Source organism: Hevea brasiliensis, chromosome 11 (assembly GCF_030052815.1).
Source record: "Hevea brasiliensis isolate MT/VB/25A 57/8 chromosome 11, ASM3005281v1, whole genome shotgun sequence".
Lineage (NCBI taxonomy): Eukaryota > Viridiplantae > Streptophyta > Magnoliopsida > Malpighiales > Euphorbiaceae > Hevea > Hevea brasiliensis.
Window position 1 is genome coordinate 6,198,842 of NC_079503.1, and position 16,628 is coordinate 6,215,469.

The window sequence follows — 16,628 nt, forward strand, 5'->3', positions numbered from 1 at the left end:
AATTCACAAAGTCCCAACATTAAAAATTCTCTTTACATGTTGAAGAAGCATTAGAGAGTAAAAAGAAGAAGAAAGACTTGAAGGAAGTAAAGCCTAGAAACCCTCCAAGCAAGGTTAGTGTTTATCCCTTAAATTTTTCTTTATATTAATGATTAACTATTTGTATTAAGTTGGAATTTGATGAAAGTTAAAACAAAATGTTAAGATAAGGGATCATAAAGATTTCAGCCAGCATGGTATGAAGGTATTGTTTCATGGTTTGATTGACTTAAATGAGTATATGAACCTTAAGTAGTTGAGTTATTATGGTTTAAGGCTTTGAAAGTAGTTAAATATAATGAATTAGTGAGATTAGGGTTTGAATGTTAGGGTTTGTGAACCAAAATTTGAAGAAATGCATAAATGGCATGTTTGACCTATTGTGAAGTGAAATAATGGTCAATTATGACCAAATGGATTGTGTGGGAATGTTAGGAAATTAAACCAAATTCGTAGGTTAATGGTCATGCTGCTGGCAGCATGACCAAACCCACTTTGAGGGACCAAAACTCAAATTTTACAAGTCCAATTGATATGCCACCAATTGGAGATGAAAATAGACATAAAAGAGCACAATTTTCATTAAGGAACCATGGCAAAAAACTGACCAAAACTTGGTGAAACAATTGACCAAAGTGAAATGATAGCAGGCTGCCACTGCACCAAACTGACCAAATGAATAGTAACTGTTCATTTGGTCATAACTCGAGTTAGAAATGTCAAATTGATATGAAATTTTACCAGATATTAGAGGAGATATAGATCTAAAACTTTCATGAAGAACATCACCCCAAATTATGCCATTAACCCATTCAAATAATTGAGCAAAGTTGAGTTACCAAACCTGCAACTCTGCATATTTTTAGTTGAACAGTAATGTTTGGATGGCTATAACTCTCTCTAGAAAACTCGGATTTAGGCGATTCTTGAACCGATGGAAACCTAAGACATAGCAGAACATTTCATATGAAGAAAGTCAAACCAAATTATGAACTTAACTTAATCAAATTACTGACCAAAGTTGGATCAAAATCTGCGAGAACCCAAAATTGCAGCATGAACAGTGCACGTGAACAGTAAACTTATTTTGGCCATAACTTGAGCTACAAAACTCCGATTGAGGTGATCCAAAAATGAGAATACACTTAAGACAATAAGGAACATTTTCTATGAAGGAAGTTTTGCCAAATTCTAACAGTAGATTGACCAATGGAATAGTGCAACTTAGAACTCCAAAATCGAAAATTGGCAATTTTGCCTAAACGACCTAAGCTTTGAGTAAACAACTAAAACCAACAAGTTTAGTGACCAAAATGTGGTATGTGGGTGAAGTTGGAATTCCCATACCTATTAAGCCTTAGAAAGTCAACTATTTGACTTGAATAATGTAGTGAATAGTAACCCAAAACACAAAATTTAAAGAACGTCGAATTTAGCACGTTAGAACTAGGTAAATGTGAAAATAAATTTATTTTGGATTTATGTTAAGTTCTAGTACTGAAACATTGTAAAATTGTGTGTTTCAGTTGAAAAAAATATCGGGAAGGAACCCGAGGAACCGAGTCGAGGCTAAGGGACGACTCGTTTGAGGTTTGTGCACAACATCACTATGCTTTAAAATGTGTTGATAAAGTGAATGAAATATGTATTTTACATTTGCTTTGACTTATTGAGAATTTATTTGTGACAATAGTTATGATGTTTTGACTTAAATTGTTGGAAGTTATTGTGTATATTTGAAATGACAATGTTTAGCAAATTGTTAAGATAAGTTTTGAAACCACAGTGTCATGACCATATATTTGAACACCTCACTAGCACGACTAGTGGGGGTAATTAGTTTCGAATTTTGATTCCTTCTCTGGAGAAGTGTTGAGGTGTGCCAGTAGAAGAGGATGTGAATGGATATCCATATATTTGAGCTAGCTAGCCTTGTAATGTGATTTATCTTTAGCCTCTGGCTATTGAGATTCTATTTGTTTCGAATGGCATGATCTAACTGTGGATTTTACGAAATGTGTTTTGATACTTTGAAATGAACCTAGTTTGCATTAAAATCTCATAATTTATGTTTTTGTGTTTAATGCTCATGTTTAGTGAAATTTTTGAATAAATATGATTTAAGTTTTGCATAAAGATTATTTTAGTATGTTGTGTACCACTGAGTCCTAGTACTCAGCGATAGCTTCTATTGTTGTCGCAGATACAGAGACTAGAGGAGCAGCAGACTGAGCTGCTGAGGATTGAGGATCGTTCTGCTTTGAAGCTATTGGGTATAATTTATACCCTGATCATAAATATTTATTTTGATGTATGTAATGCACAGAAATGTATGGACATGTGAAGATGGGTTTTGAGCAGCTTGTACAAAATCTGTATAAAATTTGTAATAAACTTTAGTTTGGATTTTCTTAATGTAAATTTTTGTATGATGAATACGTAAATTGTTTATCTTTAAAGAAATATGAATGTATGAAATTGATTGACTATACATTGAGGACTATTGAATTTTGAACTTGAGAAACTTATTGAAATGATTGTGAAATTGATTGAGTTTGATTGTGAAATTGAAGTAGTGGTTGAGAAAAACTTTTAGAAGTGCTTTTTACAGGTATTTGAAGAACGGTTTTCTCAAAATACAGAGGAAACTCTATCAAAATTTTTATAGAATTTGCGGAAAACTAAACTGGACCAAAATATTAACTAGTTTTAATTTTAACTAAATGTTTTAAGTACTTACTAGAAAATGCTCACCACTTGTCAAAAATAAGAAAATTGTTTTAAAATCCCTTGTAGGGTACCTAATGAGTTATCGGTAGATGAAGTTCGATAGTTTATTAGGTATTCTACGGGATCATGTTATGCCTTACAGAGGGGTAAGGTGTGACATGGCTTATGCAGAGAAATGAAATTTTTAGCAAAGAGGGTTCTGCAGCACATGGCATTTGTTTCTTTATTGAGGTTGGGTGTGTAACTTTTAAGTGTTTGTGCTTATCATGTTAATATGATGGTAAGTGGGTCATTTTAGTAGTTTTGAGCTTATTTGGGTTGTGTGATTCAATGTGCACATGCTGCATTTTCTTGGTATAACTTGGAGAGTCCATTTTCTTTTATGGATAAATGCAACTTTGTGCAGATTTTTATTCAGCTTTAATGTGTTAAATGTTAATTTGCAGAGTTTGAGTTAAAATGGCATAATTCACAAATGCCTCTTATGCAGAACTTACCTCTACAAGCTTGTATGGTGCAATTGTGATGGATATTATATATATATTGATGTGTTTTTGGTGATAATTTCTTATGATTTATGCTTCATAGGATTGATTACATTTCTTCATTCTAGTGTATTTTTCAAACTTGCAAAACATTTTCAATTGTAATCTCAAGCTTGTTGAAATGTGCATAAGTAACTGCATAACTTATGCAGCTTTCAGACCATAATTTTTGCCATTTTTCATCTCTGCTAAAATCTGCATAAGGATGTGCATAGCTTATGCAATTCTGCACCGCCACATTTTTGCCATTTTTCATCTCTGCTGAAACTTGCATAAGTGTGTGCATAACTTATGCACTCTTGCATAACTTCAAACCCTGCATTTCCATTTTCTGCCGAAATCTGCATAACCAAGTGCATAAGTTATGCACTTTTGCATAATCAATTTTTCACACTCCCATTCTCTGCCGAAACTTGCATAAAGGAGTGCACAGCTTATGCACTTTTGCATAACCACATTTTCTGGGATTCCATTCTCTGCCGAAACCTACATAGGGGAGTGCATAAGTTATGCACTTTTGCATAACCAATTTTTTAGACCCCTTATTTTCTGCTGAAACTTGCATAAGGGAGTGCATAAGTACTGCACTTTTGCACGATCAATTTTTCACACTCCCATTTTCTATCGAAACCTGCATAAGAGAGTACATAACTTATGCACACCCATTCTCCCCTTATGCAGAAAATCACATGTCTTGTGCAAATCAAAAATTTTCGGCACCTCACTTTCCCACCTCCCACTTCCCGTCGTTCCTGTTCACAACACCCCCCCCCCCCATGTTCATTTTTCTCGGCATTAATCCTCCTCCCCACACCTCATTTCACCGCCCGATGCCCTAACCTCCCTTTATCTCCTTCATTTTCTTCTTCCCTCCTCCATTCCCACCATCGACAACAACAACCATGGAATCACCTCCCCCTTCCCCTCAAGGCTCTCCTCTCTAAGTCACGCCCCTAGCAATGCAGGCCCCTAATCCCGATTCTCCTCCACAACAAACCCCTCTACCTCCTCCTACATCCACCTATAAGAGGAGAATTCAGTCGAAATCAACCTGACCCATGGCCTCTGCACCACCTCTCACAAAACGCAAAGACCCACCTACTACTCCACTTTCAGAGCCTACACCCAAAAACCCCAAAACTTTAGCTTCCACACGACAGGGGGTTGGCGTTTCTACTTCTACCCCACAAGCCAAATCACCCTCCTCTAGTAAAAAGCAAACTTCAGCAGCATCACAGGTATCCAAACTACCTTGGCCCCTTCCTGATGCAACCCATAAGGCAACTTTTAAGAGACTAAAGGACAGAAAAGTGCAACCCACTAGGTACATTTCTGCAGATGCCCTCCAATCAGTTGGTTTATTTGATAATGTTATTGCCTACCTTGATGGTCTAGGTTGGATGGAATTTGTGCATAAACAAGAACTAGTTTATCCAGCTCTAGTTTTGGAATTTATTTCCTCATTTTTCTGCTACTCTAAAATTGCATGAGATAGATTATAAGCTAACTATGAAGTTTAGGTGTTTGGGGCAAAATAGAGAGCTGTCATTAGACCAATTTCATGGTATTTTTGGGTTTACAATTGATGGATTGTTTAGGGTACCATATACAGGCATAGAGATAGCAAATAAAGTTGTTTGGAATGCTGTTCAGTTTTGGAGGAGTATTACAAACCAATCTCAGAGTTTTTATGCTGGCAGATCTAAGACCTCCCAAATAATAGACCCTGCACTTAGATTTATCCATAGGCTTATTACTAGCACTATCTTAGGCCGAGGGACTAGTTCTGGTGCTGTTGGAAAATCTAACTTGTTCATGCTATGGTGTGCTTTTCACAAAGTCAAAATATCTCCTGGTTACTTCTTCTGTGAGCATGTGTTACATATTGCTACCAAATCTGTAGGTGATATAGTCATGGGTGGGCTCATAACTGTTATAGCTAAGCATTTTGGTTTTGATCCGGAAGAGTATCCTCTACCAGCACTTTCAGACACTCTATACTTTGATGCTACTCACCAATCCAAAACTAGATTTAGTTTGCCACCATCTGACACTGCACAACTAGTAGCAGATACAGGACCCACTGCACAACCAGAGGCACAATCTGTACCACCAGTCTAACAGCATTCTACTGAACCTGCACCACCCACTCAGTCTGCCCAGGATACCCCAGCAGAATCTGCACAGCTAATGTAACGATCGGGAACCAACCACTAGAGGAATTGTCCGCTTTGGCCATAAGCCTCACGGTTTTGTCCCATAGGTGGAATGGAGAACTTCCCAGGAGGTCACCCATCCTAGGATTTCTCTCAAGCGAGCACGCTTAACCCTGGAGTTCTTCCAACTCTCCAGGCCATTCCACCAAAAGGCGCCTCTAGTGATTAGTTCCCCCATCTTATATATCATTACTTTTTGAACCCAAGACCATCTCCGTGCTTTGCCGATGTGGGATTTGCCTAAGGGACCTTTCTCCCCCCCTTTCGGGACTCGGCCTCACGAGGTTTGCCCCACCATCGCCCAAGAGGACACGCGTCGCTTTGGCCATAAGCCTCACGGTTTTGTCCCATAGGTGGAATGGAGAACTTCAGAGGTCACCCATCCTAGATTTCTCTCAGCGAGCACGCTTAACCACGAGTTCTTCCACTCTCGTGCCATTCCACCAAAGCGCCTCTAGTGATTTGTTCCCCATCTTATATATCATTACTTTTGAACCCAAGACCATCTCTGCTTTGCCGATGTGGATGTCCCAAATCCCACGGCAAAACACGGAGATGTTGTTGGGGTGAAAAAGTAATGATATATAAGATGGGGAACTAATCACTAGAGGCGCCTTTGGTGGAATGGCCGAGAGTTGGAAGAACTCTAGGTTAAGCGTGCTCACTTGAGAGAAATCCTAGGATGGGTGACCTCCTGGGAAGTTCTCCATTCCACCTATGGGACAAAACCGTGAGGCTTATGGCCAAAGCGGACAATTCCTCTAGTGGTTGGTTCCCGATCGTTACAGCTAACACCTTCTGCAGCTGGACCCTCTTCATCCATAGCACCTCCTCCCTTTAACACTAAAGCCTTATTCACCTATCTTGAGATGCTTAGTGATGATGTATATTTTGTGGATAGGAAGCTTGAAACTGGTCTTGATACCCTCAAGGATCGTCATGATCAACTCTTTGATTTTGTTATGGAAACCAGAGATAAACAGAAAGAGTTAAAAGAGATGCTGAAGCAGCTCATGGCTTTTCTGGGAATGCCACCTCCACCTCCATCACCTCCTCCAGAACCACCCCTTCGGCAGCAGCCAGCTCCATCCAGTCCTTTAGCAGCACCTTTGGACAAGGGCAAAACCATAAAATTAGATTAGTTTTTATTTTGCTTTTGTTCAACTTTTGGGAGTTTTTCTTTTTGGATGTGCTGAAACAATTTTAGTTTGTCTTGAATTCTATTTTCTTGAAGTTCTTTTAGATGGCTATTCCATTAGTTTTTCATTGATTCTCATTGCCTTTACTGACCTTTTGTGCATACTTGTCAATACACTGTATATATTTACATACCTCTACTGGTGTTTGCACATTTTTCCTTGCTATATCATTATGCAACAGCTTTTCAATACACTGCACAGGCTGTGAAACTCCTTATGCAAATGTTCTGCATAGCCTGTGCAGTCCCTTATGCAACTCATGCCATACTGCACAGCTTATGCACTCTCCTTATGCACCTGTTCTGTACAGCATTTTATTCTGTATAACCTGTGCAGCTTTCTTATGCATCAGCATCATCTCTTGAATTCACATATGCTCTATACCAGGCAACTCTTTCTTTTTGCTCTTAAATTTAACTATTCTTGGTTATTCCTCTTTGCTTTGAGTTTTGATGCTGCACTGCTTTAGACACTGAGGACAATGTCCAATTTTGAGTTTGGGGGTGTGCATTTTGATTTTTGCTACATTTTTCACATTTTGAGCATAGGAACATTTCATCCCATTCCATTTACATATATATTGTAAATATTTTACATATATATCCATACATACATATACATAACACATTTACACACACATTATACATCACTTAGAAATTGTACACATTGCACAGAAATAGATTTCATCCATTTAGTTAATGCATTGCTCATTTTTAGGAATCATGCATCATGCATTAAAAATCTTTTGCCAAATCCCTTGAGTATTGAAAAGTTGCCTATGAGAGTGATTTGACTTACCTTTAGTTAGGTTTGTGGATTGAAAGTTTCCTAAGAGGTGCAAAGTTTTGAAGTGTTTATCCCTTGCCTATATCTTCTTAGCCAAAAAGCCACCCAACTAGTCCTTTAGAGATTGGAATGTTTAGAGGGAGTTATTGGATATAAGGTAGTCAAATGATGCCTCACCAATCCTAGAACAAATTTTCTAAACCTTTCAAGGCGAAATACCAGCTTATACTTGAAAAGAGAGATGATTAGGCATTCTTTAATTTAAACATTCTCATTTTAAACCTTTGGCCCTTTTCCTAATTAAAATTAACCCTTGCAAACCCCTTTGAGCCTTTTTATTCCTAATTTTTCTTGAAACCCTTATTGCTACCTAGCCAATGAACTAAACACTCTAACCCTTTTCATGAGAATAATTATTTATAATATTAGGTACATAAAAAAAAGAAAAAAAATACAATAAAAGGGAGAAGAAATGCTTGTCATCTTGTAAAAGTGCTAGTATATGTGCTTCAAATTGAAAGAAATCCACCCAAAGTAATTAAAGGAAATGAGTTTGGGGGTGGCATTTTTAGGGACAATCATCAAGAGAAAATACAAGATACAATTTTAAAGTATCAAAGTGTCTCTCCATTTTTATGTATTTTGTAAAATAGGCTAGCACTTGATAATTCTCATTGTGTATTTCTCTCCTCCATATATATATATATATATATATATATATTCAAAAGAAAAAGAAAAAATAATAATAAAATAAGAAGTGTACCTTATATTTTCAAGATTGAAAATATTCTCATGCTTTGAATCCTTTTTCCCTTTTTCTTCTTAGCCTCATTTTGAACCCCATGGCCCCATTACATCCCTAAAAAGACCTTTGATCTCTTGATAGTACTTGCTACATTAGTGGAGATAGGAGTAGAGAATTTGCCTATGGGATTGGAAAATTATCCATTCATTCATTCAATTCCATCATTCTATATAGAGACACTTTGACTATTGATTGTTCTATAATGACTTTTGAGCATGACTCTCTCTTTTGATTGGTTGGTTTGGGAATTTTGGATGATATTTGACTTGATTGCTAAGCGGTGAAAGTTTGGATAAGCATTAAATTCTTTACATTTTTGAAGGGTGGGTATATGGATTATTGGTATGGCTAAAGGTATGTTAAGTTACTTTAATAAGTGATTTTCATAGCTCTTTGGATAATGCACCCCTGAAAATTGCATTATATTTTAAAGTTTGCTTGAGGACAAGCAAAAACTTGAGTTTGGGGGTATTTGATACATGCATTTTGCATAGTCATTTAGGTTTAATTTCATAGCCATTTTATTTGATTATTAGTCACTTTTAGCTAATTTCATTAGTTATTTAGATAGTTTTTCATAATTGCCAATTTTTGGTTTAATTTGTAATTTTGCTTTGTTTTGTAGGTAAAATGGTGTTTTTGAGGGACTAAAAAGAAATTTTGCCATTGAGGAGTGATTTCTACAGCCAAAGATGTCAAAAACAAGTTTCAAAGTTGAAGTATGCATTGGCCAAATTGTGCATAAGTTGCTGCATAACTTATGCAGATTCGCACCTTGCTTATGCAACCTCACGGAAAACTGCATAACTTATGCAGTCTTGCACCCTGCTCATGCAGCTTTGCACAGAGAGCCCAGGAACCAGCCAAAAACTGCATAAGTTACTGCATAACTTATACAGTCCACTTATGCAGTTCTATAAAGTCTTCATAATGAGCTGGTAGAAGATTTCCTCATAAAAACACACCTCAAACACACCATTTTAGGGCTCTTTGTCAGAAAAAAAAAAGATATAAATAGGCCCTTATCCCATTTTAGAAAGGGAGGAAAAAGAAAAGAAAAGGAGCAGCAGCTGAAGAGTCAAAAAGGGGAGCCAAAAACGTCACCCCCTCCATTTCCAGACAGATTTGAAGTTTTCTTTCCTTTATTGCATATTTCCTACCTTTCTTGTATTAGGTTTCTTAGTTCTTAGCTTAGATTAAGGTTTTATTTCCATATTAACTCGGAATATCTTGTAAATATTATAGATAGTGAGTAGTTTTCATTAGATGCTGGAGTTGGGATGTAATATTTGAGATATTTTGTGGATTTTGATTGGGTAATCCATATTTTGTGGTCTTAATGAGTTTTATTCATTTCTTGTGTGCTCAATGACATGCTTAGTGTAGGATCCCATTAAGTGATGTTCTTAATCCATGGTTAAAGCACCGAAAGGAGAAAGCCTTGTGATAGATAATCAAGAAATTGAACTTAATTAACTTAGATCTAGAAATAGACTAAGGATTAAGAGGATTTACAGATTAATTAAGGAACTTAATGGATCTTGATTAATTTTAACTCCACGAAAGTAGGATTAGATTGATTAAGGCACTCTTTGTCTCACTCGAAAGGGTATTCAAAGGATTTAAGAATTAATCTCCTTAAAACCCGTAAGTTCCACAAGATTGGATAACCAATTTAAAAATCCCAAAATAGCTTGAATATGAACTCCCGAACTCCGGAATCGCCTCTTTTATTATTGTTAATTTCTAATTGAATTTAATTACTTGCCATTTTAAATCTTGCCATGTTAATTAACTTAGATCTAGAAATAGACTAAGGATTAAGAGGATTTACAGATTAATTAAGGAACTTAATGGGTCTTGATTAATTTTAACTCCACGAAAGTAGGATTAGATTGATTAAGGCACTCTTTGTCTCACTCGAAAGGGTATTCAAAGGATTTAAGAATTAATCTCCTTAAAACCCGTAAGTTCCACAAGATTGGATAACCAATTTAAAAATCCCAAAATAGCTTGAATATGAACTCCTGAACTCCGGAATCGCCTCTTTTATTATTGTTAATTTCTAATTGAATTTAATTACTTGAAAAAAAAGTAATTACTTGAAAAAAAAGTAATTAAATTCAATTAGAAATTAACAATAATAAAAGAGGCGATTCCGGAGTTCGGGAGTTCATATTCAAGCTATTTTGGGATTTTTAAATTGGTTATCCAATCTTGTGGAACTTACGGGTTTTAAGGAGATTAATTCTTAAATCTTTTGAATACCCTTTCGAGTGAGACAAAGAGTGCCTTAATCAATCTAATCCTACTTTCGTGGAGTTAAAATTAATCAAGACCCATTAAGTTCCTTAATTAATCTGTAAATCCTCTTAATCCTTAGTCTATTTCTAGATCTAAGTTAATTAAGTCCAATTTCTTGATTATCTATCACAAGGCTTTCTCCTTTCGGTGCTTCAACCATGGATTAAGAACATCACTTACTAGGATCCTACATTAAGCATGTCATTGAGCACACAAGAAATGAATAAAACTCATTAAGACTACAAAAAATGGATTACCCAATTAAAATCCACAAAATATCTCAAATATTACATCTCAACTCCAGAATCTAATGAAAACTACTCACTATCCATAATATTTATAAGATATTCCGAGTTAATATGGAAATAAAACCTTAATCTAAGCTAAGAACTAAGAAACCCAATACAAGAAATGTAGTAAATATGCAATAAAGGAAAGAAAACTTCAAATCTGTTTGGAAATGAAGGGGGTGACGCTTTTGGCTCCCCTTTTTGACTCTTCAGCTGCTGCTCCTTTCCTTTTCTTTTTCCTCCCTTTCTAAAATGGGATAAGGGCCTATTTATATCTTTTTTTTTTCTGACAAAGAGCCCTAAAATGGTGTGTTTGAGGTGTGTTTTTATGAGGAAATCTTCTACCAGCTCATTATGAAGACTTTATAGAACTGCATAAGTGGACTGTATAAGTTATGCAGTAACTTATGCAGTTTTTGGCTGGTTCCTGGGCTCTCTGTGCAAAGCTGCATGAGCAGGGTGCAAGACTGCATAAGTTATGCAGTTTTCCGTGAGGTTGCATAAGCAAGGAACGAATCTGCATAAGTTATGCAGCAACTTATGCACAATTTGGCCAATGCATACTTCAACTTTGAAACTTGTTTTTGACATCTTTGGCTGTAGAAATCACTCCTCAATGGTAAAATTTCTTTTTAGTCCCTCAAAGATACTATTTTACCTACAAAACAAAGCAAAATTACAAATTAATCCAAAAATTGATAATTATGAAAAACTATCTAAATAACTAATGAAATTAGCTAAAAGTGACTAATAATCAAATAAAATGGCTATGAAATTAAACCTAAATGACTATGCAAAATGCATATATCAGTCATCTAAGAGACAAATTACCACTAAGAAAGAGGAACACCAATCAACCTTCTAAAGGATTACAACTAATACTGAAAACAAATTTGGTAAAATCAAATCACCAAATAAAATTCAATTTGATTTAACCTTTTTTGAAATTTTGTCTAATGAATTACTGTTATTGGATAGGGTAATTTTGTTGGCTCCAATGTAGAGCAAGAAATTCCTCTTGGCACTAGTTCTCATCCATTGATAGTAGGAAATTTGGTATAATTACTTTATGTAAATTACTATGATTTTGTTGAATGAAAATTGATCTGTTTCTCATTATTTGTATATTACAGGGAATAGCTTATCGAACTTTCGGTGGTAGTTCAAGAAGGCCATCATCATTAAGTTCTCAATCATTACCAATGAGGACTATTTCAATAAATTCTCAACCACAACCAATAAGAAATGAAGTAATAAAATGATCTTTATTAAGTTAATTTTACCTAAAATCTAATGTTAATGTGATTAATCTTGGTAGTTTTACCTAAAATCTAATATTAATGTAATTGATCTTGGTAATTTTATAGATACTAAAAAGGGCATAACAAGGTTCTAAGACAATATATACTCAATTACTTCCAAAAAGAAATGTAGTATACAAGGCTTTCATTATTCAATTATCATCGCAATTAACACTTTTTGAAATTTGGTAATAATGTTATATTATATAACAGAGAGGAAATGAGGCATGCGCTAAAAGACTTGGAGGCAAATGCTACAAGAAGCCAAGAGGTCAAGAGGTTATGACTCTAGAATGGGATTATATTTTAATGAATCAACAGGCCAATTGTCTCATAAGGTGTTAAAATTTTAACCTTTTATCTACATGTTTCCATGCTAAAGAATCCATAAGTTAATTTTGTATTTTATTGAAATCATATACAACAATCTTTGAAAACAAGCTCCAAGGTCATTAATGAAGGAGTTGGAACTAGTCAACATATTAGTGTGCAGCAGAGTTCAATTGAGAAAGAGGCTACAGGAACAAGAACCATTGGGATATTTAATGAGTCATCAGTTGGGACACCTCCAGTAAATTTGGGTTTCCAACCTCCAAGGTTGAAATGGGCAAGAAAACAATGTGTCACTCAAAGGCAGCTTAATGAGCAAAGGGAGAAGAGGATTGGGAAGTTTGTTAAGAGGGCCAAGAGGAGTGTTGTTTAATATTATGGGTTGTATATTCTTGTTTTTTGCTATAATAACTAATTTTGTGTAGGCCATTTCTAAATTGGCCAAGTTAATATTTTAGTATGATTTTGGTTGTTCATATTTTAAGTGTTCTAAAGTGTTGGTATTATATGTGTCTTCATTGTGATATATTAAATTCCAATATAAAATAGTTATGAAATCATATACAGTAATCTTTGAAAACAAGCTCCAAGGTCATTAATGAAGGAGTTGGAACTAGTCAACATATTAGTATGCAGCAGAGTTCAATTGAGAAAGAGGCTACAAGAACAAGAAACATTGGGATATTTAATGAGTCATCAATTGGAACACCTTCAGTAGATTTGGGTTTCCAACCTCCAAGGTTGAAATGGGCAGGAAAATAATGTGTTACTCAAAGGCAGCTTAATGAGCAAAGAGAGAAGAGGATTGGGAAGTCTGTTAAGAGGGCCAAGAGGAGTGTTATTTAATATTGTGGGTTGTATATTCTTGTTTTTTGCTATAATGACTAATTTTGTGTAGGCCGTTTCTAAATTGGCCAAGTTGATATTTTAGTATGATTTTGGTTGTTCATATTATAAGTGTTCTAAAGTGTTGGTATTATATGTGTCTTCATTGCGATATATTAAATTCCAATGTAAAATAGTTATGAAATCATATAAAGCAATCTTTGAAAACAAGCTCCAAGGTCATTAATAAAGGAGTTGGAACTAGTCAACATATTAGTGTGCAGCAGAGTTCAATTGAGAAAGAGGCTACAGGAATAATAAACATTGGGATATTTAATGAGTTGTTAGTTGGGACACCTCCAGTAGATTTGGGTTTCCAACCTCCAAGGTTGAAATGGGCAGGAAAATAATATGTCACTCAAAGGCAACTTAATGAGCAAAGGGAGAAGAGGATTGGGAAGTCTATTAAGAGGGCCAAGAGAAGTGTTATTTAATATTGTGGGTTGTATATTCTTGTTTTTTTGCTATAATGACTAATTTTGTGTAGGCCATTTCTAAATTGGCCAAGTTGATATTTTGGTATGATTTTGGTTGTTAATATTATAAGTGTTCTAAAGTGTTGGTATTATATGTGTCTTCATTGTGATATATTAAATTTCTAATATAAAATAGTTATGCTTGTACCGGTTATTAAGGTCTTTGAACATAATGCTGATATTTTGACTAAGCCAACTCTTTTACTTATTGAATTTGGTTTTTTAATTTTGGTAACTGAAGTTTGGCATTTTGATTGAGAATATGTTCCTAGGATTTCTTTACTTGTGATTGTAGTGTTTGATGCTTTTCTTTGTTTTTCATTTCATCAGTTGAAATTTTGTTTTGTAGCTTTCTTTGTTTTTCATTTCATCAGTTGAAATTTTGTTTTGTAGCAGGAAATTGGGAGAAGGGCTGGTTTTGTAAATTGAGACTTTAAGATAACAAAAATTATTTTGTTCTTTAGTAGAAAATTGGGAAAAGGGCCGGCTTTGTGAAATTGAGACTTGAATGTAACAAAAATTGCTTATAGCAGAAAATTATTTTGAAGTTGCTTCAGTTTTTGAAACTAGTGTTGATTACTAGTGCTTTGCGTAAGTAAAATAATTTATACTTTATGTTTCCTACTTTGCTAATATTATTATGTTGATGAGATACTTTTGTAGTGTTCTTATGTCTAATTTGATGAGGAAAAATGTAGAAGATTTTACTAAAAAAAAAAATGAGGTTTTAACAAAGGATCATGTTTGGAAATCTCTTTAACAAATCTGTCAAAACTATTTTATATCCTAATGAGGTGAACATAGTTTTAAAATTTATTTTATCAAAAATAAAATGAAGAGATTTATATCTTCAATCAGTTTGTAGTAATTCTTTTGTGCATGGATGATATTTACCATTAATAACTAACTTTCTAAAATGCTACTTTCACTTACTACACACATATTCTCCTACATAATACACAAAATGCATCTTAATTTTGCACATAATTTTACTGACAAAAAATTGACAGGTAATTCTTTGTAAATGATCTACAATGCAAATGGTAATTTCATTTGTTTAACTCACTTATTATCAAAATACATTGATCAAAATTTAGCATGATAATTAATAATTTTTCAAAAAGTAAAGTTCACTAAAAATTCCATTTCCATTCACTAATAATTTTTATTACACCATTCTACAGAGACACTACTACATTTTCAGCCATCTCAAGCCTATTAATATAATACTTGATACTTGTACACACACTAATGCTGTCAAACAAAACAATCCATCCTACCCCACATCTACATAAATCACAAAACATAGCAAAATAAACCCATTTCAACCTACACAACACAACAAATTCCTACAAATAGTAACCATGGCAAAATCAATACTAGTAGGTAGAATTTTTTATTATTTTTCTTCTTTGCACTCTCCATTAGATCATCATTGTTCTTCCATTCTTTTCAATAGTTTTAACTCTTCCCTCAATGCCTAAATTTCATCCATAACTAATCTCATTTTCCAACTTTTTCTTCTTAATCAATAAATCATTAATGAGCTCAGTAGCCCAAGTCGGTGCCTCAGCATCAATGCAATGAAAATAGCCACACCCTCTAAAATCCCCATTTTGTAAAAGAAAAACCAAGTTGATTTGATTAGATGCTAAATCACACTCAACAAATAAATAGTAAAATAATTAATTTCATTCAATATTATCACTTACTCGAAATATTTCACATCCATAAAAACGTCTTCCAGGATTTGTATCCTTCCATGTTATCCATGCTTTGGCAAGTACACAACAATAGCAATTCACAAATGGCTCAACATTGTCAACCTCAACTCTTTTGTGTAAACTCATACTTTCAGAAGTAAAGGATTGTGTCGATGATGAAGAAGAATCTATCTCTCTTTTAGTCAGCTTACCACTACTCTCGAATGAATGACCAAATTTTCTCTAATAAATTTTTAGGGTTTGTTCATGAAAATGAAATAGAAGAGGATGATGGTTAATAGTTAAGAGAGCAAACAGAGTAGTCGGTTACATGATCACATGATTCACTCTGGGTTTAATATTATCTAATTTTTGTCAAGTTTAGAATTATTTATAAAGTTTTAAACATTTGAGGAGCTTATATAGACCTAAAAAGACTTTAGAGATTTAAATGACTATTGATCTTAACTTTAGGGGCTAAAAATAGCCTTTTGCCGAAATAATATAATTATTATTTTTCTATGATATTTTACGTAATATTTTAGAATGAAAAAACAGTTTTATTAGATAAAAACATAAAACATATTTAAAACACAACATCTTAACACATATTTGCACCAATAAATTTAAAATAAATCATTTACAAAAAAAAAAAATAACTACCGTGGTTTAAAGGTCCAATTGAATTGATTGGATATTTGGTTTGATTTATTAATGGGAACATATTTCAATGGACGACCAATTATATTTATTGTTCAACTTATTAGTTTTTTTATAAGTCTAGCGGTTTCTAACATATAAAATATGAAAAAACAGAAGTAAAAAGATAATTTTTTGATGTAAAAAATATAAGAAATAAATATATTTTAATATTCTATAATTTGCATGTTTTATTAATATGGGTTAGAATTTTTTTTTTATTTAAAAGTTAATATTGTTATGCTATTATCACTTAAAGATAAAATTATTAAATGAAATTAATATACATTGACGTAACTTTTAAGTTGATATGATAAGTA